Source organism: Lepeophtheirus salmonis, chromosome 6 (assembly GCF_016086655.4).
Source record: "Lepeophtheirus salmonis chromosome 6, UVic_Lsal_1.4, whole genome shotgun sequence".
Taxonomy (NCBI): Eukaryota; Metazoa; Arthropoda; class Copepoda; order Siphonostomatoida; family Caligidae; genus Lepeophtheirus; species Lepeophtheirus salmonis.
Genome location: NC_052136.2, coordinates 53,815,350 through 53,842,730, shown reverse-complemented (window position 1 = coordinate 53,842,730; position 27,381 = coordinate 53,815,350). Strand labels below are relative to the sequence as shown.

At 30.7% G+C, this 27,381-nt stretch overlaps 1 protein-coding gene and 1 long non-coding RNA gene across 2 annotated transcripts in view; one reads left to right on the top strand and one right to left on the bottom strand.

Annotated features, from left to right (window-relative positions):
* Positions 1–27,381, bottom strand: part of LOC121120720 (uncharacterized) — a 99,583-nt gene that overhangs the window by 48,921 nt on the left and 23,281 nt on the right. The window lies entirely within an intron of this gene.
* LOC139905875 (uncharacterized) lies at positions 702–1,706 on the top strand. The gene is made up of 2 exons (XR_011780984.1): positions 702–979; positions 1,176–1,706. It is a non-coding gene; the product is annotated as an uncharacterized lncRNA (long non-coding RNA).

The window sequence follows — 27,381 nt, the reverse complement described above, 5'->3', positions numbered from 1 at the left end:
AATATGTCTTCCCTATATTGTGGGGGGGGATAAATAGTATAAGAAATACATACACGAAAACATTTATTTGTCGTATGGAATAAAATGAAATTTAAGTTTTCTAGAGTTATATAATCGAAACTATTTTGTAAATCAAATGTATTATTAGTTTTTGCAAGGATATAATTGCTTGCTTTTTCTGTTGGGCTGCCTTCCCCCTCCCTAAATAATTATCTCAGATAACAAATGACCTTGAGTATTTCTTCAAATAGTACATACTACTTATTTATTTATTTATACAATTTAATATGATGTACATTAATAAAATTGTTCCTTAGCAAATAGTAATCACATGTAAATGTAACACGCAAATAGTAAATCATAATTATTAGTAATTATAATATATCATGCCCATATCGGGACGCCAAAGTGGAACTTTCTTTGTCGATGTCAAGTTATACGTATTTATAAATATATGTCACTACTACTCAGATTGAGGAGTGACCCCACCCCTCCTCCTATTTAAAATATGCTTCGTAAGCGGATAACATATATGTGTTCTAGTTTAATTTTAGGCGTGAAATAAATGTGATGGGTCTATATTTAGGTTCATTTAATTTTTTTTTTTTTTTTGCACTAAAAGTTATGAAATAATAATCATTTGAGTTATTCAAAGTTTAATTTCTTCATAAACATACATAGTATATGTATTTATTTATATGGAGTAAGTTTTAAAGAGAATTGAAGATATTACTAAGGATACAACTATAGACCACTGTTCATTATTTTAAAATAAATTATATTCAAAAATAAGATATAAACAGTCGAGTTATAAGAACATGTTATATTTCTATGTACTACAATACGTATTAAGGGCGTCCTCGAGGGGAAGGGGCGGAGTGGCTGTAGCTAGTATTATGTCAGTCCTTATTTACGAACAAGAACTGCGGTCCAATCCAGTCTGGTGCCATCCAATCTCATTTGTCGTTCCTTAAAGAAGGTAAAATAGATCCCTATCAAGTCATTGATGGTGTTTTTCTTTTTTAAAATTATTTTGTTATATAATAGAAAAAATTATATAACTAAGTCAAAATAATATTCGTTTGTATTACATTGAATTTTTTTAGATATGTGCATATAATATAATACATATTTCATATATCTAATTTGGCTTAATAAACCATCAACATTTTTAGGAAAAATCCAAGAACCGGTCCGAAGAACTGACACTCCTATGGACCGATCCGAAGAACTGACACTCCTATGGACTGATCCGAAGAACTGACACTCCTATGGACCGATCCGAAGAACTGACACTCCTATGGACCGATCCTAAGACCAATAAATAAGGACTGATACAACACTAATTTTTATAGTTATACAATATTATCGTCTTGATTTAAAAAATGTTGAATATCTAACATTTCCTTTTTTTTCAATTTGTCTCTTCTAAAAAAGTTTATTTAATTTGATTATTGTCCCAAATTTCAGCTCTAAATTTATTTTGTCAAAATGAAATCTTGTGGACGCCCTTGTATATAAGAAAATGTATTTTAACACTCGATGTATGTAATGTTTGAGTAGTTAAGAATTAGTTGAGATTATGTGAATATACTTAAGGGGGAAATTGTACATACTATTTGGTATTTGCTCCTAAGAGCAAATTAAATTCCTGCACAAAATTCTTCAGATAATATGAATATAATATACGATAAATATAAACTAAATTAGATAAAATTAGTTTTCATTACATTATATTATATAGTAGGGCTCTTAACATCTGTTTTTGAGATCCAACATATCATATGTACATATATTTACAATAGGGTGGTTTGTTTTTCAACTTTTTTCGAATTTTGATTACAGTTAGTTTGAAAAAGTTGTGATATAGTATGGAAATAACCAATGCAAAATTTCATTGTCCTTCGAGATCATTTTTAGGTAGCACATCCAGTTCAATGTTTGAAGGAAGATAAAAGTTCTTTATTTCGTCAATTAAGATTAAAATACAACATTAATCATTATTTTGCATTTATTGATTATGGTGAACATTATTCAAACCATTTAAAAAGTAGTCATAAAGTGTTTTTTTATAGTTACCCTATGCAGTAAAAGGAGAGAATAACATAAAAAAATTTTGATACTTATTTTCTGAAAATATGCAAAAAATAATGCGTGCTATACGAGGATCATCGAATTTTCCTAACTTTTTTCTCTTTTTTTTTTGTTCCATAGAACAATTTTACAAAAAAACCTATTAACCACTTTTCATAGGTTAAACATGTGTCCATCAAAGTCATTTCACACAAAATAACTAAAAATCTCTTCTCAGTACCTGTATTCACTAAGTTAAGAGGTTTTGCTTTTTTTTCATAAACCTAAAGATTACCATGTAGGGCAATTCAATTTTGCATGAGTAATTTTCGATGACGATTTTTCTGCCCTAGCTGTAATTGAAATTCGAAAAAAGTTGAAAGTTAAACTGAGCTAATGTACAATCATACAACATAAAAATGTTAAATTAGATGATAATTTCACTTAATTTTTAATTACGATGCTATGTTTATTCTAAAAAGTGGAGTTAAAAAGTATTAGCCCCCCAATTATACGAACTTTAAGTGACTTTTAATGTTAAGTGATACCTAGTTTTATTTTTCGTTTACATAAAAAAAAGAATGCTCCGAGTTCGGACTTAACTCAGAACTATATGCAGAGACTAACATATATTAGAGTCCTCACTTTACGACTCCGAGTCACGTCGAATCCATGTGGCTCTGGAGTCCAAATCAGGCTAAGTTTACAAGCTGTATATTATGTTGTCAGCTGTCAATCTTTCTGCTTCTATTCTCCTAAATAGTGTTCTGAATTGGTTGAATTCAAGGTTAATAGAAATACAAGGTTATAGGATCTTATCATTACACTTTTCCGATTGATGCTTAACTGTCACCACGCTTTTTAAAGGTGAAGTCAAAGAATATTAATGTTACCAAGAGGAAAGAGTACCTATATATCGCCTTCTTTGTCTATTACTGTCACAGTACCACTGTTATACTCTATGACGTCAAAATATGTCAGTCTTGTCTAGAAGTCGGTACGGTACATCAAATTGAGAATTCTGGTAAGCCTGATTATATGATGGAATAACCTTGTATTCCTATTAACCGTGGCAGAACTATTATTAGCTATTGTTAATCAGCGAACATTTTCTAACAATAATTGATTGGAGTTGGATGAATTGGCAAAGTACAAACTGATTTTGGCCCTTCGTTTTCGTGCAAAAAGTTGTGTGACTGAGCTATATTCGAGTTTAGATCGTCTAAATTCGAGTAAAGTTGAATCCATGTGGATAGAATTTGAACAATAAAATAAAAATAAAATTATGACTCAAGTCAAGAAGATAGTTAAAACCCGTACTCGAGTACTAAAGTTCTGCCATATAGACTCGTAGTATGATAATTCAAACATGATTGGGAAAAAGCTGGACTCAAATACAGCTCTCTGACTCAGAGTTCTAACGGAAACCAAATATGCTGGAGAACTAAAGATGGGAGTCTCTCCTTTTTTACATCTCTATCTATTATTTAGGATAATAAATTAGTCAAATATAAAATGCAACGTGCAAATAGTATTGAGTGTCTCAGTGGAATACGAAATTGCTTAATTTGTGAGTCAAACAAGTACTTAGGTACTGAGCCTATACTTATGTTTTTAAAGGTTTTTATACACAGAGGATCAAAAACCCTTACACTGTATCATCAATCATCTCCTATTCAATCACTTGGAAGCTCCATAAATGTTTTACATTTTAATTGACAAACTTCTCCCCTATAATAAATAAGTTAGTTCGTTCCTAAAGGAGGATACTGTATTAGGTATGCCCTTGATTATTTTTTTCCAATTGCCAAATATGAGATTTAGATACCTGTATGTATATTGTATTTATAATATATATATATATATTTGACTAAGTTTTCTGATGGATTATGTAACATGTTTTTATACAGCTGTGAGTATACATTTATTCGTACACATTGTGCGCCCCCTTGTGGTGTTTTTCTTATCATTATATGATGCAACATTATTATTTATTTTTTTCTCTTGTAAATGCACAAATTACAAGGAACGCAGATTTTATTTTTACAAAAAATAATGTACAAATACGTTCATCCGAACAATATTAATTATTATTGAATTCCATAGTTCGAATACTTTTCCTCCTATTCTTTCGCATTTGGGAAAGTTGATCTTTAAAAAAAGATCAATTTCCTGACTTGTAACATGAGGGAGAACAATATTTTTCAAGGTTTTTGTTAGGGTAGTTCTCATACATTCAAATTACTCAATATATATATCTATGTACGCGTTTGGGTGGAGAATGTCTTTTGAGAATGACTTAAATATCATTTTTCTACTTGACATTATCATTTCAAAAATATCATGGCGATTCAATGAATTTTATTGCCGTCCTTGAAAGAGTTTATTTCTCTATCTAAAATAGTTTCAAATTAAATTATTTCTCTTCCTTATATGAATGCAGAATGACTAACTTCATTTTGACTATATTCATCAAATTTATGAATGAAAATTGAAAGAAAATTATGTAAAAAAAAAGAGTCATGGACCTTTACTACGGTACTATAAATCTTGCTCGGTCTTTATTCAACTGATCATGGATCTTGTAAGGTCTACAGTAAATTGATATAGGTTGTAATTCGGCTCCTTTTAATTTTCTTTACAGTAAATATAAATGCGAATGGTCCACAAAAAAATGGAAGAAATTTGAAGTTGAAATAATTCGAGGGATTTTTGTTTTAACTAAAGCAAAAGCTCCCACATCCCAACGGTTGACCCCTTTTTCAACTGAAGTTAATAGCTCAATTTCGCAAACATCTTGTCCCTCAAGCAAAGTGATGAAATGAAGGGGTAAAACACGCCTGTTATATTGATGGTATTACCTTGCCAATATGAAACATCCCCTTCATATGTAAGTTTTTTAGATACCACATATGACTATTAAAGTTGATCAAACTGTAGAAAATAATTTTTGTGGAAATGCAAGATTTATATTTATGAAAAAACGGAGAATATATTATGTTCACATAAGTCCCCATAGAATTTGAATGATTCAGAAATAGATAAAAGCCATTAAAAAAAGTTAAACCCATTCGACTCATCCTTCAAATACCCAGAAAACTCTAATGCTGAATCCTTTAAAATATGTAATAGATGTGACTCTCAGGAAAAATTCAATATTTATTTGCTCCTCCCATTACTCAGCAAATTGAGGTGGAAGTCGTTCATAGATATGTTACAGAAAAGAGGGATCGTGGCCTGCAAAGTTATAAGCAGAAAATATTTGATAAGAAAGGTTGTACTACATTTCAAAATTGAATTGTACATAATATTAGGGAAGCTGTAGAAAGGAATATTCTTGCTGAGTACCAGGTGAAGCTAGAGGTCCTAAACTGGCTCATAACCACGTCGAACTGGCACTCAAACTACAGAAAAATGGAGAGTTTTTGTTATAAGCGTCCTCTCAATCCTCTAGGCTATCCGTGTAGGGAAAAGATGATCCGAGGCGGTTTCGAGACATATATGGAGCAATTGAGCCTTGTTTTTAGATATTTCACATATGACGGAGCCCGGCTTGGAAATGGAGAATGGACAGACGAAGGTGTAGAGGGAAGAAAGGATGGAGAGGGGGAAAAAATATTATAAAATATGTAATGTATCTATTTTTTACTTTAAATGAACTGTTGGTTTTTTATTTGTTTTTCTTTTGTTTACATAGTCTCTCTACGATCAACCAGAATTCTTATAGGGAGGGATACGCGCTCGCTCATCAACTTTCTCTCCTTTTATCATTCGATTTTTTTTTTGAGTATATTTATATACCTATATCACTGATTAGTGACACACATATATATAATATTGTAAAAAATTGTCATATAAAAAAGAAAAAAAATAGTATAATAAAGATAAACCTAATATTAATTAATAAAATTGTCTATATTAGTTGTATTTTCCGGAATTTTTCTAGTCCTTTATATTTTTTTATATGTTACAAATCATTATTAACCTTATTACGGATCTCTTATCTCGAAAAGTTTCCAAAATATCCGAATGCAGAAAAAAAAATTATTGTATATATTTACTTATGTTTGTTATGACGACTAATGTATTGGTTTATTTTGTAGTTACATCCCTTGTAATTGTATCCCAGGACTACTAGAGAGATGGATTTGGGACATAATTGAGTGAGTTGTTGACTGTAATTTTTCTACTAATATTAAATGAATTGACGTTTAGGACTGCAGTCAAGACCTGTCTCTACTCTGTTTCCAGTCCTTCTCTCCAGTAGTCCTTGGATACATTCACAAAGGATGGAATAGCAAAGATTAGAAACAAACAAACTGTTCTTTTCTCTACTATGTATCCCAAGATTATTAGAAATACAAGGTTGTATACCATAAGGCTTTTCCGACTGATGTTTAACTTCCACCACGCTTTTTAATAGTGACGTCATAGATTATATCTGTTACCAAGAGGAGCTATATATCGCGCTCCTTGATTGTTACTGCTAGAATAACGCTGCTATACTCTATGATGTAAAATCTGCCTGTCTAGCCTAACAGTTGGTACGGTACATCAAATTGAAAACTTAAGTAAGCCCGATTACATGATGGTCTAACCTTGGTGTATCAGATGTATTCATATATACACATCACTCCTAAGGGACAAAAAGTTGTCACTATATTTAAAGAAAATATTGATACCTCGATTGGCAACTTGGCTTTTATCCTTCTTTTTATATGGTTTCTACTTAAAACTTATAATAACGTTACATCCATTTATATGGTGCATAAATTTTTCAGTACATTGTAATCTAATAATAAAGGCTCAGGTGGTGGATGAGGCAAGGACTTTTTTAGGACACGGAACTCAAATTGGTGTGCAATTTAAAAAAAAAAATTGTTAATTGGGTTAGACCCACGTTCTGCAAAATCATTAGTCATAGATTTAACATAAATATTTTTCCAAAAGTTTTTATATTTTATGAGAAAACGCCTGTATGTAGTTTTATTATACAATACCCCTAAACTATGTATATACAATATAACTTTGCAAAAAACATATGTGCAATTATTTATTTGTCTTCATACAACAGTTGGCAGTTTATGAGTTCAAGGATCGTAAAAAAATCTCTACAACTTTTGCATTTGTTTGATATTTTTTTCTCACATCTAAAAAAACAAAAACAATTTAGGATTTTTTATAATCCTTATCATTGGCTCCTATCCAATACATGGATATTAAAAGAAACAAACTCATTAATTATAACAATTCGTCTTAATTACTATCCCTATAGTCGTATTTATTTATAAAAAACATACTTTGCCTACATCAAGAAAAAAAATTGCTCTAATTAAGACATATTTTTCTATGCTGTAATAAATTTCATTTTTTTTAATGCAAAAAGTTACAAATATACATAATATTTAGAATGATATAAATCATTTTTCTACAATTTATATATATTTAGTCTCTTTAATATATAAATAAATAATTTAACTTAATTACGCTCATCCTATTTGATTAAGTAGAGGAAGAAAACAAAAAATGAAAACAAATATTTATAAATATCTCTGTGCTCATTTCTAATTCAATGATCAATGACTTTGTTAGCAGTATAATTAACACTTCTACTTTATGTAAATGTATACTAAATGTTAAAGGTTTCATAAAATCTTTTTTAAAGGAGGAAGTTAAATATAAATGTGATTAAATTTTGCACAGAAAGATTGAGTAAAAATATAGCTATTCTAAGAAAAATGATTTGAAGTATTTTTTTTTTGTTAAAGGAAAAATAATGCATGAAAAAGTAGTAAACTGTATGAATAAGACACCTTTAAATAAAGATTGTTACTAGTGATGAGAATCGGTCCAAAACCGAACTTTTAACTCGGTTTAAATTGATTCTAGACGAATTTTAAACAATATTTCAGTACAGAGCAAAATTTGGCTCTTGATCAAACTTGACATAATTGACCAAAATTCAGCTTTATTACAGCAAAGGTCATAAATTCAAAGTATAAAATAAAATAAACACACACATTTATCCTTGTCTTAGGTTGCTGCCTAACGTCAAGACAACTTTATTTGAGATCAAGACATGGAGGTATCATCACCAATAAGGGGAAAGGGTCTTCTTTTCTAACAAATATGGAAATCCAAAACACGGAGTAGGATTTAGGTACGACGAGTTCATCCCCATTATTTTTAAGTACGAAGTTTTATTTTGCAATCACTCGAGAGCTGGAATATAAATAAACAAGTTGTTTTTATCCCATCTCTATAATTGTAAACATGTCGGAGCAACTATAAAAAAAGGCAACGTGTGGGCGATCTCTTCAGCACTGGTCTTGAAATTTGTATTCTGAATCTAATTATCTTACATTTAGTATATCTAAATATAGTATTTTAACATATTATTAAGTGGTTTTGAGTTGTTTTTTCTTGATTCCATAAAAATGACGTTTTTCGTATCTTCGTCATACCACTGCAAGTTTTGGGTCTACGTTCTGTAGTTACTTTCATTTTTGCCATAAAAATTAATTCAAATATGTATATCAAGATACGACCAGGACTATGGGAGTAGAACCTTTTAAAAATTGAGAGAGTTTCGAGACTAAGACCGATCTCAAGAACTACCTAATATAGAATATCAATTGAGAATAGCTTCATAGCAACATATTTCTTTAAATTTTAATACTTCTGTAATTGTAGATTAACTAGAATAAAATAAAATTGTCACAACATACATTTTGGAACAAATATCCCATGACGTTTGATTCGAACTAAAATAAGATAAAAAATGTATAATTAATTGTTGGCAGTGTATTAACGGCTTTAAAATAATCCTTCATGACATAATTTCTTTCCATTTTCAATACTTGAATATCAATTTATAAAACGATTTTAGTTACAGGTCTTCCTTATTTTTTGGTTTCGATACAAGAGCTATTTTTACTCTTATAGACTACCCTCTCCATATTGTGATTCCATTCCCTACATGAAAATAATAGTTTTTATCATTTCTTTGCTTGCAATTCAAATATACTATGTACTAAATGTATTATTATGAGAGGCACCGGAACCAATGCATAAGAATATCTTTGTGGTGTAGTTTTATAAATTGATGACACCATAATCAATCAATTTTTCATTGATATGTGGAAAAAAAAGTGGGAGGCCGATCCTCCCCTCCTAGTTCCGGTGTCTTTGAATATTATTGCTTTGGATTGTAATCGACATTAATAAGAGCAATATATAAACTGCCCAGTTGACAATTTATTTACAATCAATAAATTCAAATTATCAGAATAACTGGATATGCAAATTGATATTTTACTGATGCTATAAGGAAAAGACAGGACACTTAAATTCGAGAAGGCTTGAAGATTGAATTCAAAAAGAGCAGCCTTCATGCTCTCTATTCGTTTTGAATTGGAAAAATCTTTTAACAGCTTTCATTTAGAGGTTCATTTCTTTCGTTCTTATTTATTATTATCCAATAGCATCTTCTACCGATGGACCAAGGTTTAAAACGAGAGCTGAAATAACGACAACTTGATCAATTTTTGTTTAAATTTTATTGGCTTGGATAATACTTTTTTGTCCGCTAGAGATACTATTGGTATCATGAACTACTTTATGACTAACTAAGTAACCTCCATGAATTCACCCTTCTTAATTGAAGAAAAAATGTATACTTCATGAGGAAAAAGGATGAAGTATGTCATCAGAGGTACTTCAAGAGGGACATATCGCGAGGAAAAAAGTGTCAACTAAATTTGGAAAACATTGAAAACGTGGTCGTGGTTCTGTTAAAAACATAAGGAACTTTTTCAAAAAAAGACTTTAAAAGTGTGAACGGGGCCAAGCCTAGATTCGATGGCTCAGAAATTAAAGTTATTATACTTTTAGAATAGATATAGGGTAGGGTAATATGACGTGGACTGTTAATTAATGTTTATTTCTCATTACTATGAAAAGGCTTACTGATTATTTTTTATATTCTGTTTCTGCCGTCCTTTTCTGTGGCTCCTATGCCCATCAGGAGGGACATAAAGCACAACTTGGGATTAGTTTCTTTCATAAGAATCCTACGCCACCTTCTGACACAGACATGAAGACGGAAAGGCTCTAGAGTTGCAGAAAATCCTCACAGGGATAAAGGCAAATGGGTAAATTTTGAAAATTTTCTCGGATAAGAAGATTTTTACAGTTGATCAATTCCACAACCAGCGGAATAACAGCTAACTTGCAGAAACAAAAGAAGAGGTCCAACGGGCTTACCACACCAAATATCTTATACAAAAATCGGCCAGCAGGCCTACTATAAGGTGCTTAGGTACACCATTTTGTCAAGGCTGAATACCAAGTACCCGGAGGGTAACTACATGGGGAATCAGTACGGCGCCTCCTCTCACACGTCTGCTAAGTGTCAAAAGTTCTGCGCAGATAAAATGTCTCGATTCCAACCCAAAGAGATATGGCCCCTTCCTCACCAGATTTGAACCCATTGGAATTTTCTAAATGGGACACTTTGGAAAGGGATACCAACAGGACCTCACACCCAAATGTGGACTCACTGAAGTCCTCCATAGTGGCTGCTTGTCATCAACTCCTGCATAGCCTTCAGGGGACGTGTAAATGCTGTGATTGATAATGAAGGTGGCTATATTGAATGGGAAAAGTTTTGCAAACACCTTGTCTGCATGTTTTTTTAACATGATTTTTTTTACCAATTATTAAAAATATAAAATTATTAATGTATTTCTAAATGAATCTCTCTAGTCCACGTTTTGTCGACCTACCCTGTCCTCATTGTATTCTGTATCATCTTGTATTCATTAACAAATGGCCATATTTAATTTTCAGTGATAGGAGTAATCATATAGTCTACTTTATTCACATTGTGCAACAAAAAAAAAATTATTTTGCATTTTATCCATATAAACAAGAAAATAAACATCAAGAAAGTAATTGGATTCAAATCAATAATTTCAATGAAACAACATCAAAATTTCCTTTTTTTCGACATTTTACAGATTTTAAAATCAAAATTCTTCCATAAAAGACCAATTCTATGACGTTTGATCGTACTTTTCTTGTGTAGAGGAATACAATGCAAAATAAAAAATATCAAACAGTCTTTATATTTCACAGTCATTTTAGCATAATGTATGTATCTTTAAACGTCTAAACTCACAAATCAGAGAAATTTGTAGTTTAAAAATGATTTAAAGGGTTGACAACATCTATAATATGTTGTTTGCAAGTTAAAGCATGATTGTTCTTAGTTACGCCTGATTAAATTATGACTTTGTTAAATAAATACATTATATGTAAGAGTTATGAGCTTCCTATTATTCCTTATTTATGGATCACTGAGCCGCCGAATATTTATAAAGATTAAAGGCATGAAACATGAATTAAAAATTTGTTTATTTTTTTCTTTCAAAAAATGACCTTTTTGGTACATTTTGATTAAGAAATGAAAGAAATGTATCGTTTGACCAAACAGAGCATTTTGTTTTTCATTTTCTTAAAAATATTGCATATCCATTTCTAATATACTCGAGAGTTTCCATGAAGGAGTTGTAGTGAACTCTCCTTCAATACTCCTCACGAAGTCTTTTAATCAAATGTTTTCTCCCTTTATCGAACTCCTTAGTTCTAGCTTTCTTACTATGATCAACAGGGTAAAAGTCGCTTCTACAGACCTTGAAGTTAAATTTCATGTGTACTATGAACGATCCCTCCATTTCGAGAGAACTTTGTTGTAATAGCCAAGATCCCTGAACATAAAGATTCAAGTAGGAGACGTGTGGCTAACATATCAAAATGAAAAAATATAAATATATAACAACGATGTATATATGTATCCAAAGGCTTCGTAGGAGGAGATCCTTCCAAATCACCAATGACAATGATAAATAAGTGAGAACAATCAAACACGCAGTTCAAGCTCTTGCACTTTTTCTATCTTCCTGTCTCTTTTAAAGTGTTTACTTTATTCAGCCTTCTCTTCCTTATTGTTTTAGTATTTATTGGATACTATAAAATATATAAAAGTATTTAGTCTTATGTACAATTACAAAATTATTTGTAAATAATCATATTACAGAGTGTGTTTACGTGGATTAAGTCTTCTAACATCGTATTTATCTTCATTTGCAAATATTGTATATGGGTCGACAAATTGTTTGGATAAATTCCCCTAATTGGAAGGGGAGATTTGTACTCTTTGAGACATTATTGTCAATTTCTATCAGTAAATTGCACTTAAAGTAGTAAAAATTTATGGTCACAATGAAAGAATGATAAATTGAAATACTTTATTCAAAACCTCATATCGAGACAAAATCAAGTCTCATTAATCTCTCTTGGGTGTCTCGACTCGTCTCATAAATTTGAGTACAAAGCCTTTATTTGACACAAATATTTATATACAGGCTTGTGAACAGAACGCAAAATTAAACGGCGTTCTATGGAACAGGCGTTCAATGAACAGAACTAATTTTTTTTTGAACGTTGAACGCTAAAAATCAGAGTATAGTGTTTCGTTCCCATAGTACTTACAAAAACTTCAAGAAATCAAAGTTTATATAATGAACACTTGGAAGACCTATTTTGTGGCAGTGGTACAGGGAGGTGAGAGGGGGGTGGGGGGGGTGTGTGTTAAATGGGCATTTTTGAAGGCTCTTATCAAACAAGACAGTTTCTAGTACTTTACCTTAACTCGAACATATGAACTTGACCAGTTCAATAATTTTGAATCATGGGGGCGAGGCTCATAATTTGCTCGTGAATGTAAGCAAATGGCCACTAAAAATAATAAACTATGTTCTCTTGTGTTGTGAAGGCCAGAGTATAGTCCTGCTGGAACACATAGTTTATCTCGGGTAGGTGGACTTCACCTAGGGCAAGACCACTTCCTTGAGGAAGTCCTAGTAATTCTTAGCCCCGATTTTTAGGTCTTTCAGGAACCAATACGGGATCATCCTCTTCCTGTCTGATGCTACGAACCCCAACATCACTCTCAGAAACTGGAAACTTATTCTGGCTGACTGGTAGACCCTCATCGATCGCATAAGCGATGTAGCTGTGGTGCTTGGAATTTCTCGACACGGTCTAGTTTTTCTTTTCTTGTTTCTTTGATGGGTGGGAATAAAATTGGCTATACTATGCTTTTTGGCCTCAATTTTGACAATTAATAAACTGATTTTAGTCAATTGTAGCTAATTTGATTGCTAATATTCACCGAATTATTGTGATAAAAAATTTCGAAACATAGTTCGCAAATGAGGCCTCCCTGATACTATCAAAGTGGAATTCGTAATTCGCTGTCGTACAATATATATGGTACTACATTATGACTGGAACGTGAACGGAACGCTGAACAGAAATAATAGTGAACGATGAACAAAGACAAAAAAATGGACCGGAACGCCAAAATTGCAGAACGTTACAAGCCTGTTTAAATGAAACAATAAGTTGTATGCAAACATAAGTATATGATTTAAGAAAATAAATTGTACATTTTGTCTTTTCTTTTTTTTTATTCAAGATTGCTTTTATGTTAAAGCATGGAATATATTTGTGAATCCGAAACATTATTTCATAATATTTTGTTATCCTTTTTGTGCCCTGGCCAATGTAGTTACGAACTATATGCACTAATTAATTTGGTGATGTGATGATGAATTGTCACGTACAAAATGTGTAACTATATGCTTGAATAAGATTATTATTATCCAAACTTTAGTTATGGTCAAAAACAATCATCTATGTGGGAGATGATTTCAATATATGTTGGAAGATATCTTAGCCTACACAAAATAATAAATCATGATGTAGATCCGAATAATTTGAGAGTGCATCTTTACCTACCTAATTGAAACCATCTGCAATTTATCAATAAATAAAATGATTTAACATCAAATTATTTTAAATTCCTATTTATTGACTCTTATTATTGATTGATAATTATTATTACGTCATGAAAGAGCAAGGTATGCTCATCCGTGTTTGGTCATGGCTGTTTAGGAGTCCTGATAATAAAAATAGTAATTCATGTATCATTTATTTTTTGTACGAGTATATTCTGCATATTATTGTTTGTTCAATAACAATGTGGGATTTTTATGTAACATCCTAATTACATGTTAAGTTGTCCTATGGTCGATACATACTCAATTCAGTCGTAGTATGGGAACAACTAATGTGTACATAGATATCTCATCATTTCCTATATTATCAACTGTGTGACTAAGTCATAGATTCAATGACACATATCAATTGATAGTAATGAATTGACTAATTCCCCTTAGAAAGAATGTTTCTCTATGACTATTGAAATATTTTTCTATAAAAATGCCTATTTTCGATTTATTTGATAGATCATTAGTTTTGTAGGATAAACCCATTTCTTTATTAATGTGTTGGGCAATGATTTATAAATTTAAACTCATTTGAAGATGAAGTAACGATAATTAATTGTAAATTTAGTATCCATTCCCTGTCCAGATATCAATCTACATTGTACAATGTAAATAATAGGTCTAGTAAAAATAAATCTATTATTTTTTCTATAGTGTGTTTTAATAATCTTGATCTCGCGTTGTATAAGTCCGATCGGGTTAAGCTAGATGCCACTAGAAAGATAATAAGTAAAGAGGAAATCCACTATATTTTAAATTTTTTCTTTCATTACGGCGAAAACGCAAGCTAAAAATGCCTCCTTTCTTCTTCAATCCCAAGGAAAGCGTTAACGCGATAAGGTACTGCGAAGTCATGGAGGATTTCGTCATCCCCTGGATGAAGGATACGGCTGCTGGGAGGGAGTTCATACTCCAACAAGACTCAGCGGCCGCACACATCGCCATGAGGACCACTAACCTCTTCAACTCCCACGACAACACTTTCTGGGATCGCAACACCTGGCCCTCCTACTCACCCGACATCAATCCGTGTGATTACTAATAGTAGGGGAAGTTGGAGAGGGAGGTGTGCTAGGCCAGCCACAAGAGCATTGCGGCCCTGAAGGGCTCCATTACGAGGGAGTGGAATGCTGTCGATTCTGCGGAAGTCATCAAGGCATGTAAATCCTTTAGGGACAGGATGGAGAAGATGGTGGCTGCTGAGGGAGGACATGTTGAATAAATTTATTGTTTAATATCATGTCTAACTTTTTCATTTTAACAAATACACTCCAAATTCCATTTTTATCAAGTAGGTTGATAAAATAAGATAGTTCCATTTTATCGGGAACACCCTGTATGTATTTTGAAGTTATTTGTTTATTTTTAGGCTTTTTTTCCCCATTATCAGTGTTTTTCTGAACTTCAATTGGTTGATTATAAATTATTTTTTGTTGAGGGGATTTGAACAATTCCGAAAAATTATCTGATAATGATTTATTAGTTGAGAAGCATTGTTGATCCGTAACTGATTTAGGGTCCTTTTTCTGTTTATTTTTGGAGGAACGGTTGCAATATACAATATGAATAACGACTTGTTGTATGATCCCATTTTTATTCCCTGTTAGATAGTTTAATAATTTTTTAGACTAAAGTATTTGCCAATCATTTTCTTGCTAATTTTAAAGGATATTTATTACCAAATGAAACACTCCTAAATCTGGATTTATCTATTTAATTGATTAGGTACATACATTTTAATACCAAAAAATGATAAACTTTTCAGGCTTCTTAATTCTTTAAAAACTACATTTTAATGCAAAGTATTATATCCCTCTTAGAAGACTTACTTATACAAGTGGTTCCCTCCTTGGAGCTCTGGCGTTGTCCAATGTATCGTCTAGGGCACCGTGAGAGATTATTTAAATAATATGTACAAGATATAGTTAAACATATTTAGCAAAAAATTATTTAACATTGAGCAAATATTTTTTTCAAATATTAACAAACATATAAATTCTTCAGCTATAAATATCCTTAATTCTAATATGGATATATATGAAAGAAAATAAATATATTATTTTATAAATAATTACTAATTCGAGCCACTAAGTTTTAGGTGATTTTGTTGTTTTCACTCCTTTTAGAAGGGACTACTGTACTAATAACTTAACGAACTATAATTTGTCCATTTTTTCCCGAGCTGATGAAATAAAGTAAATATATATGTGGGAGGGGGGATTAACGTAAGATATGTAAAAGCATGCTCTAGGGCTCTGCATTGAAAAAAAAACTGCTTTAAACCATAGACCATTGTTGGAGTGGGGGCGGGGGCTGACTACTTTAGAAAAGAAATTTTGTTTTGAATTTCATTCAATAAAAATGTTGACAATTTATAAAAAATATTCGAATATGGTTCCAGCCAATATGAGGAACTCCTTGTCCATGTTGGCCACTGTCTCGAGAATGGAATCTCACAAGGAGTCAACAGTTTTATGTGAACGTTTATTGGACTATCTCTCCAAGATATCCACACATAATAGTCCGAGTGGTTCAGATCCAGTCAGCTATGAGGCCAAAGTTATTTTGCCCAAATTATTCAAAATGTTTGGAGTGCGTTTTTTGCTCTCAGAACGATCATGCATCTTTCTTCTAGGTGTTCTCAACCCATCAGACTCCTTGGAAGCCTTGGCATCTCCGTAAACACTTGATTTGGGTAGCTTTGTAAACTAAATAATATCCTTAGGCATGTACCCAGCACGGAGGCACATAATAATGGGTGTACAACGTTCTTATTTGGAGGATAATCTAAAGAATTTTGTATTTATACTTAGACAATTGTAACAGTTGAATTTTATGAGCATACATTCATCAATATAGATATAAGGGTTTCTAAAATGTTGAAATCTAAACTTGTTCCGGATTTAAATTTCCTCCTTGTATTTGGCAAATCCTCCTTAAATATTTTTTTAAAGAGAGAAGTTCAAAATTCCTTCAGAAAGATTTTAATTATTTTTAAAATATACTTTTGTAAACTGGTAAAATTTACAAATACTTTCTTTTATTAAAATTGTGCCACTCAGCTTCTCTCATGGACAAATAGTGCAGGTTCTACTATTATCATACAAATATTAAGTTACATTCAAGCAATTTGCTTAGATTGAAACGAATTACTTTGTTTGAATGATGATATGTTATATAATTAAACTCATAGTTGTTACTTGACATTAACAAATTATTTATCCATTTACCTTAAGCTTACATAAATAAAGTGTCATTTTATATTTTTGTATATAGTTATACGTCATATTCTATAAAAAATAATTTTAATTCATTGTAAGATTTATATATAAATAACTGTATTGTATGCCATCCGAAAGGGTTTCTCTTATTAATATGGTTTAAGAAGACTCAAGCATGTTTACTCTTCTTATACCTACAGGAATAATATTGCCACATTTGTTGTCGTTCATATTATATTTTTATCATAATTATAACTAATTATATCTATCAATAATAATGTGTCTATCGTCAATAGGATGATTTATAGGGAGTTTCCGAATCTAGAACAAATTATGTGTGTACATTGAACATACTTCATATAATTTATAGCATTTATATAACATGGAAAATCCAAATGGAAACGATTATATCTCTTACAATCAGATGAAAGCATTGCAACTTCTTAACAACGCAATATCCTATTTTTAATCTCCTCATATATACTATGCTTGTATGGAGAGCTGATGAATGTTATTTTAGTCAGCTGTTGTACTTGCACGCATGATTCAGCAAATTGTTTGCAACTTATTGTTCATATATGTACTACAATACTTAGAAGCACACGCATATATATTTGCAAATTATATTCACACTGACTCATCCTAATTCAATTTTATAACATGCGTGGGCTTTAAAATTGATTGAAAAGTGTTAATCTTCATCCCTGTTCTTTTGCAAACGATTTACAAACTAATAATGGATTCAAAAAATCTTTTTAAAATATGATATTGATTTTTTTAATTTTTTGTGTGTGGTCATTTGATCATTTTTCTTTGAATTATGTACAAGAAAAGTAACTTTATTAAAAGCATTTTAGGCACACCATAGGTTCCATAGTATGTTGACAGAATTATTAAGCAAAAGTGTCAAAAATTCTCAACTAAACTGGCGGCGTCGGTAGGAATATATTGTATATTGGGGGCTTAAAAATCTATTACAAAATATTTCAAAAATTGAAATTTCAAATATTAAATTTATTAGACAAAAATTAATTGCTGTTCAAAAAAAAAAAAAAAAAAATTCAAATATATAGATTTTTGAAAAAAAAAAAAAATCCACAGCATTCAAAAGATACATTTTAATACCAAAAACTGACAAACTTTTCAGGCTTCTTAATTCTTTAAAAACTACATTTAAATGCAAAGTATTATAGCCCTCTTAGAAGACTTATTTATACAAGTGGTTCCCAGCTGTCCACAAACAAATTATTGTTTTGTTTTTTTTAAATTAAAAAATATAATTTCAAATAAAAATTTTTTTGGGGGAAACAATTACTTTTACTTTCTCGTAATATTTTTTTATTCTGAGGAAAGAAATTTATAGTAAAAAGAAGAAATTCTGATATGTAAATTTACTTTATAAATATTAACAATCCAATACTTTATTGACACCTTTCGTTGAGTCATTGGGCCCATATTTAAATTTCATGGAATAACTGAGATACCCAGGAGTGTTATTCGATTTATGAGACTATATATGGCTTCAATATGGCCTACCAAATATTATCTATTATATTATTTAAGTGTAATTAATAATGTAACTAATCTGTAATCTCAGAGCAATTAAAGATAATTAAAGAATACATTTATAAAACATATTAATTTAAAAAAAAAAAATTGCACAAGCTTGTTTTTGTGTTGATGGGCCAGATGTATAACTGTAAAGTGTTTATAAACACATCAATTCACTGTGAAAGTTCACATTATTAATATAAAAGACAATCAGAATATTTTATGCATGATCTTGTTTTTGTTTTTTTTAATTTTAATTAGATAAGGATGATTTATGTCATTTTTAGATAAAAATTCATCTATAAGCATTACAGAAAATCAATTTTGGAAAAATAATCAAAATACATTACCCTAAAGTATATATATACTTATTGATAAAAGAAAAATAATTTTTTACACACCATTGAGCCAAAAAATGTATGAGATTTATGAATCTAATAGTAATCTTTCAAACAAATACCTATTGGTTATCTTTTTTCTTCTTCTTTTCTGTGGCCTTTCATTGTTAATCACATACATTACATAATACATAGGTACATATATTTTCGTCCTCAACTTCATATCTAATCAGTACTTCTTCCATTCTTATCAATTTGTTAAAAAAAAATCATTGATTCGTCATGTTGTTATTTTTCATTTACGGGTATTAGATACCTGTGTGTTATTTTAGAGTATTAATTTTTTGGTGTGGAATTTTCAATGACGTTTTTAATTTAACTATTTTTGTTTTGTTTTCTGATTTATGGGGATAAATCCAATTTAAAATGATGTCAAAGAGAAAGTGTATATTTCAAGGACTTTTGATTGTTGATGTTGTTTTTAAATTAATCATTCTGGGATTGTCATTTACCTATTCCGCGTGGTCCATTGAAATCTGAGCACTTACTAGTTCAATAATTAATTTAGGAAAGTTGAGTAATTGTAACTAATTCGCATTTCGATATATTGAAGCATAAATATTTAGTTACAAAACATAACACTCTTGAGCTCTCTAGCATACGTACAAGTCGAGAAAAGGACACTTGAACGTGAACAGCAAATTTCCATTTACGCACTCCAAGCAGTTGGGCGTCTTCAGCACCATCGTCTACAGCGTTAACAAGTCTAAAACGTTGGCGAGGAAGAAGGGCTCTGTCAAAAAGGAAAAATTGGGGCTGGAGGATTTAGAGAAAACAGTCCATGCCAATCTGCTCAAGTCCATGAGGGCCTATGTAAGATATCTCGGGTGTTTCATGCCAGACTGTCCAGAGAGCTATAAAAAGTGGGTGGAAAGAGCTTTTGTGATGGTGGAGACACCACTTTCGAGACTATCAATGAAAGAAACCCATCTCTTCCTTATTCAAAGTCTTTTGAGTTCCTTTGAACTCTTTCTTGATACTATTGACCTCCTGCAGCCCTAATACCAACATAGTTTACTACAACTTTTGGGCACATGTCGAAGGGAAGGCCTGCACTGTCCGTCAACCAACACCGAACCCCTCAAAGTAACTGCCAGCTAGCACTGGTACGCCAAGAGAGGGAGCTACATCTGCAGTGGGTACCAGACCTTCCACCGCCGACTGGAAGCCATAATTACTGCTAAAAGCAGTTATATTAATGATTAAGAGAGCTCCGAGACACATCTATCTATAGTATTTATTTTATTGAAATTATTTACTTAATTAAGAAATTATATCTTGTTGAACTTTAAAATTCCAAGTGTTCATTATTTTAATGGCCCACTTGATATATGTGACTATTTAATATTTATACATAACAGTAATATATGGGGGTATATAGTAGTCCCGATGAATTTAAAATGGTACTACAAAAAATGTACCATTTCGAATTGGTTCTTGCAGTGTAGTTACGTTAGACAAAAATTGTCTTGTTAATTATGTAATACCCAAATTTTATATATGAAACTAAACTCCCGTCAGAGGCCCTCAATCGCTCTCAACGGCATTTTTGTTTTAGAATTTTAGTCAAAAAAATATTAAGATCCCAATACTAACTTTGGTACCCGAACTGATACAAAAATATTGATATTATGACAACCCTAATAAGTCCGCGTATTTATAAAATATTTTTAAAGGTGTGTGAAATGGTGTATTTTCACAATTCCTATTCATTCTTTTGTCTTAAATAATACGTAAAAGCTTTATGGCTTTATTCTTTTAATTGGGAGGGAAAAGATGTTGAATTCGTCCTATTTCCTTACTTTTTAAGTGCATTAGCTATTTAAACAATAAAACATTATGTTAGATTAAGACTAATTTTTTATAAAATAAAGTAAAAGTACTTCAGTTTCCAATCAGTTTTTGCTGACTCTAACTGTTATTAAAAAATACATTGGAAGATCTTTTTAACTATAGTGTCGTTGCATGTGAAATCAATAAAAAAAAGGCAATTTTTCATAGCACTAACTTCGTTTATATTTAAATTTGGCGCATATTTTAATATAAATTATATACTGAACAATTCAATTTATATCAAAAATATAGAAATATTCCAAAATTTTCTCGACCTATGCAGACATTTTCAACTGTAGTATTAAAATGGAATCGGATGCATATGTCAAAATTATTGTATATGTTTATGATATAAAAAAATGAGTAAATTGAAATTGGGCGTGTTTCATTTTTTTTAAGGCTAAAATATTTATTAGTCTATGTAATAAAATACAACATTCGGTTAGAACAGTTATCTATTAAATGATTTTTAAAATAGATTGATATCTTCAAAAACATCAAAAATGTAGCGTTTTAAAAATATCTGTGAGTCAAAAACTGGCGGAACATGACTTTAATTTCGTTTTGAAGGACTTTGGTTAATTTTATGCAAAATTTGCAAAAACAAAAAGATCAGCTGAATGGTTACCTATTGAACACTCTATTTACCAAGTTTCTAGGATAAATATTAATAAAAATGGTGGAAAAAAGGCAAGTTTCCTCAGCGCCGGATTTAGCAATTCTGATATTGTAAAGCCCCTTAATGTCAGCCGAACCTCTTTTTGGAGGGCCAGTGCTAAGCTCAACAGTGGCGAAGACACCATTAATCGTCAAGTGGAAGGCCGATCAAATTAAAGCCTGCAACGGCAAGATAAGCTTTTTTGAAAAATCCAAGATGACGATTACGGACTTGACGAAGAAGTGGTCGGTGAGCCTTTCCGCGGTGTCCAATACCGAAAAACGCTGGTGGTAAGTCTTTTTGACATATTAAACGATCCTTGACTAAACAGTTACAATTTAATCGGTGCAAAAAGCTTTACAATGACCTGAGGTATCACAGAAACCGAATTTTGTTCTTCTCGGACGAGAATACATTTCCTTTGAATCTCGTGTACAATAGGCAAAACGCCTATTGTTTTGGAGAAGTCAATCACAACCTCCGTGAAGAGTCCACCACCAAACATCCAGCCCAGTAATGATGCTTGGCATTGTTTGATCTGAAGGTCACAAAATGAAGCCAATCTGGTTTCCCATTGGATACAAATTGAGTAGCAAGGATTACTTGATGATTTGTAAACAAAAGTGCTTCCCTAGGTTTGCAAGATCACAAAGCAATCAAACTAAAGCCAATTATCGCTTTCAACAGAACGGGGCTCCTACACATACGGCAAAAATCGTGCAGAATTGGATGTCCAAAAAAATGAAGTTCTCGCCGTAGGATATTTTTGAGCTTATGGACATTGCAAAAATAAAGAAGTTTTTTTTTAATTAAGACCACATGCATATGTGGTGTGCGTTAAGACAAAAAAATAAGAAACAAAAATTAAGTAAAGGAAACATGTCTTAATTAATTTTTAACATAATAATTGTTTATAAAACTCAATATTTCAAATAAATATTCAAATTTATAGGATACTTAAGAATGTTAAATCTTGTTTAATACCTTTATTTGATTTATGATACTTAATTTGACCCCGACAAAAAAAAATATCAATTTACACATTGTAACGATGAATTTTTAATACTTTAAGTGCTATTTGCTGTTTTTAAAAGGATAAATCATAATAATCAATTACTATTATTTCAAAAAGAAAGTGGTGTGTGAAAAAATGAGCTCTTCTCATTGATAGACTTTAACGATATTTTTTCGACGAATACAAATATAATCAATCTAGACATGAAAAATACTCTAGTTTGCTTTTGTGTTGACCGATAATATATAACCTTTTTTTAAGAAGTATATTAGCAAAAAGATAATTTTTTTGCAAGAAAACAAAAGGTAAGACGTAAAAGGGTTCAATGTAGAAGTAGTAGAATTCTTGGCTTTAAAAAAATATTATATAAAAAGATCCAAAGATAGAAAAAAACCATTCCTCTTGTAACTATTTGTTTACAAATATAAGTCTTTATTTATTTCTGGCATTCCCTAAGGACAATTTGACTTATTCATTCACTCATCATATATTATTCAATTTTTATCCCATATTTTCCCTAATTACAAAATGAATTTGTTTTTCATTTTTTGAAAAATTTAATGTCAACTTTACATTATCCCACGGAAATAAATATCTATTTTTGTCATCTGTCGATATGTTAACATATCTCCCTATTAGTGTTCAACTGATAGATTATTTTCTTAACTATTAGTATATATTGTCTATCAATAAACATCTCTCTACAAATAAATGAAGAACATAATCCAACAGTAAAAAAAATGTAACCTATTTGACTAATTAAAGTAAATAAGATTTTCTTATTGCAAATACAATTTTATTTAAATATCTTGAAATAAAGTAGCATATACAGGGGTGTCCGCAGAACTATATATACATAGTATATAATGTAGATACCCTTTTGTGTCTCTAATCTTGTAATACTACTATCAACACTCAACCTGGTAAACGGAATTTAGTTAGCAAAATTTTGAACAAACGAGAGAAACTTAAGGAATTCTTGAAAATAAACCTCCATCCAAATTTAGTGGATATACATTTAATGCTGGTAATGTTAAGAAGATAAAAAGTTATAGTTTTAAATGCTAAAAATTGGTATTTTGATAGAGTCTTTTGACAATTCCAATTAGAATAAAGTGGGTAGTATGCACTATTTTTAGTCCAGTAATATTAGGTTACCAAATTCTTCTTACAAACAAATTTAAAGTTAAGGTTAAAAAATGAAATATACCTTTTTACTATAAGAAGGCTTACTTTTCAAAGAAATTCCAGAGAATTTCTCAAGTTCTAGCGGAATTATTGATTCCTGGGAATCATGAAAAAGTGGTCGGAATAGGGACCTTATATGGAAAATGTGAAATTCGGAAATTGGGGGTTGCCTTTTTTGTCTGATTTTTTTTTTTTTTTTTTGAAAACTTTTTCTTTGGTCTTGAATGATCTAGATTGATAACGCATTGACAAAGGTATTATTTGGATTATTCTGGCTGTAAGTAAAATAACAGAAAATACATTTCTTCCAGGACCATAATTGAGCCAAAGTAGAATTATAATGAAGAACTTGTGTCTTGAGGGATTTCTTTATTCTAGAAGGGTTACTCGACATATGAGCTAAATTTGAGTTGGAATGAACATGAGGAATATATCAATGCTATGTTGATGAACGAAAAGGTAGCCCCCAAATTTCATCAGTATATTTTCATAAGCAAGAATTTTCTTCCCCCAACTTGTTGTCTGCATAACATTTTTTACATGGAAAGGAATTTTTTTGTAAGACTGTCAATAACAACTAATTTAAATGGAATGGAGAAATAAGTTTGTATAAAATCGACTATGTCATGTATGATTCGTATGAATTGAATTGATTCTATATAATAAAATATTTTACAATAAATAATTTTACATTGTACGATATGGAAATATATAGTATAATTATAGTCAAATTCACTAATCCAATTGATGGATAAAGCAAGACAAGTTCATTTCCTAATTTAAGTAATAAGGAAAATATTTAACTCAACTTTTTATTTTTGATATAAGTTTATGAATTTATTATGCATTTTTTATAGGTTTAAAAAACTCTCCACAACTAATGTCATAAGCTATCAAACAATGACGCATTTTGAATTAAAAGAAAGGTTTTATTAATATTTATTAAACAAAACCTAACATATTGATATTTTCTTGACTTAATATAAATTGATTAAATTAATTAATTTATGTCATTTTATGTTTTTCTTTGTTTATAAAAAGTTTAGAGGATATGTAATGTGGATATCCTTTCACAAGGCAATTATTTTGGTTTGCTAATGAAAAGGTTATATCAATTTTTTCCTTTACGTATATATGTACCTAGTCTCAATTAATTACATAAACTTACAATACGTAATGAGCTATATAATTGAACAAAGGTCAGATCGTTGACTCATAACAATATATTATTTTAAGAAAGAAAGCCCATTCCTGACAAGGTTACATTGAAATAATTTTATGTCTATTTTTCTCCCTAGATGACGCATTGCAATTTACAAAAAAATATTTTATATTTATGTCTTTGTCTACTTTCTTTTCCTCTAGCGACACCTATTCATGACTTTCTACACTATCAACAACGCCCCCCTCCCCTCCTCCAAATTTTTCCTTTCTACCCCTTCCTCTCTTTTGTATCTATCATCGCATTGTCTTTATATATGAGGGAAGAATATACTTTTTAATGGCATAAATTCATTAGCCTCTTCATTTTATTTCTCAATTTCAACCCATTATTTTTTTAATGTTAATGAAAATATTGTTTTATCTTTTTCCTACTCTTTTGAACGTTTTAAAAAAATTATTACAGCTGAATCATTAAAGAGAAAGAGAGGGGAAAAAAAGAAAAATAGTTTTTACCACAAACAGTAGGGTTATCGCTCTTTCTATCTTACACGCCATTGGCATAGTCTTTAGGTTTGATATACTGAGGCTAAATCCAGAATTAAAAAAAAAAAAAATGATGAATATGTAGCCTTGGCATATTTTTATTTTTTTATCAGTGTTATTTGCAAAAAAATCCTTTGTTCTTTGCTTTCATTTTGTCAATTTTTATTACTACTCAACTATGTACTAAGGTCGAAAACATTATCGAATTGTTAAATCTGGAGCTACAGCTACACATAATATTCTTAAAAACTCCAACGTTGTTGAATCTACTATGAAGAATAATGTTTCAGTTATAGCCTTGGCAGAAATAACGAAAGCAAGCAACGCTGATACAAAGTAGATTAATTGAAGTTAAGCTCAAGTCTACAAATATCGTATTAAAACTGTATTGATAATTCCATGCATTGCACTGGAATGGAAAACTCATGGAAACTCTTGAAAATCTTAATTGCTTGGAAGAAGGATTACCCATATTTGTTTCGAGAATTGATGAAGTAAAATAACTTGGCGTTCCTGCATTGCAACACAAAACAATAGACGAATTGCTAAGACTACTTTTAATTTATTGAGTTATTGGAAATGCACTCTGTTAGGGAAACAGTTTTTGACACAACAACATCAAAAACTGGGAAACCATCTGCGGCTTGCATAATTATTCAAGAGTTACTGACGAGATAATTGCTTTGGCTTTGTTGTAGATAACATATTGGAGAAAGATTGCTTACACATTCTTGTGGTGCATTGAAAATTAAAGTATCAAAAAGTCCTGAAGGTTGCTTATTTGGAAGATTTAAAAAGAGTTTTGAAACCACGAAAAGACAGATAGTCTTTCAATGCATAGAATAAGAAGAAAAATTGAAAAACCAAAAAAAAATAATAGTTTCACTCTGAAAGCAAGATTTCCAGTTTGGTACAATAAAGAATGATTCAAATCACACTTGTTCATCTTGGTGAATCACTTCTAAAATTTAGACAAAAAAAAAAAAAAAAAAAGAAGACCTGGAGCTTTTCACAACTAGGTGGATAGAAAAAATGCTATACTCAATTAAAATGATGTCTATCATTTCGAATAGATATATGGCCTCAAGGAACAAGTTTTGACTTTGAACAAGTGGAAAAATAACATCACTTGTATATTTCATTCCATATTGTTATATTCCTTGATGGATAACTACCAAATATTCAACTTCTTCTCCTATAAATGATTTAAATCCAATTTATACTATCCTATAATATAAAGATGTACAACCTACTTTGTTAATAATTATTAAAGTAATAAGGTTGCAACTGTTGTATTTGACAAAATAATTAGTTCCATTAGCATTGTTTAGTGAGTTTATCACTGCAGTGGCAAAAATGAGTATTACGAGCAACATTCTCGAAATAGAAACCCCATTGAAATGCTTAAACAGACATGGAAAACCAAAAGTTACACTCTTACCTAAAGAAAATACGACAGATTTGTCATAATTTATTGGGCCAGATAGTTGGGCATTATCTCAAATATTAAGTATCAATTCTAATTTATAAAAACACCTGTATCTAAAAGGAAATCAAACAGTATTTATATAAATATAAAATCCATCGTGTAAAACATAACTGTTGTAAATGATGCCATAAAGAGGGGAGTGAAGCATTGTAATGACTATGTAGGCACAACAAAAAACGAGAAAAAAACTTGAAGAATATACTAAAGTAATATCATAATAAAAAACAATAGAATCTTCTATTTACCCATTCAGTCTTGGTTCTTGAGAATGTCCTTTTTTGTAAGGCTAAGCATTTTTCTCACTAGGAGGAAAACTAAATAGGTAGAATTTAT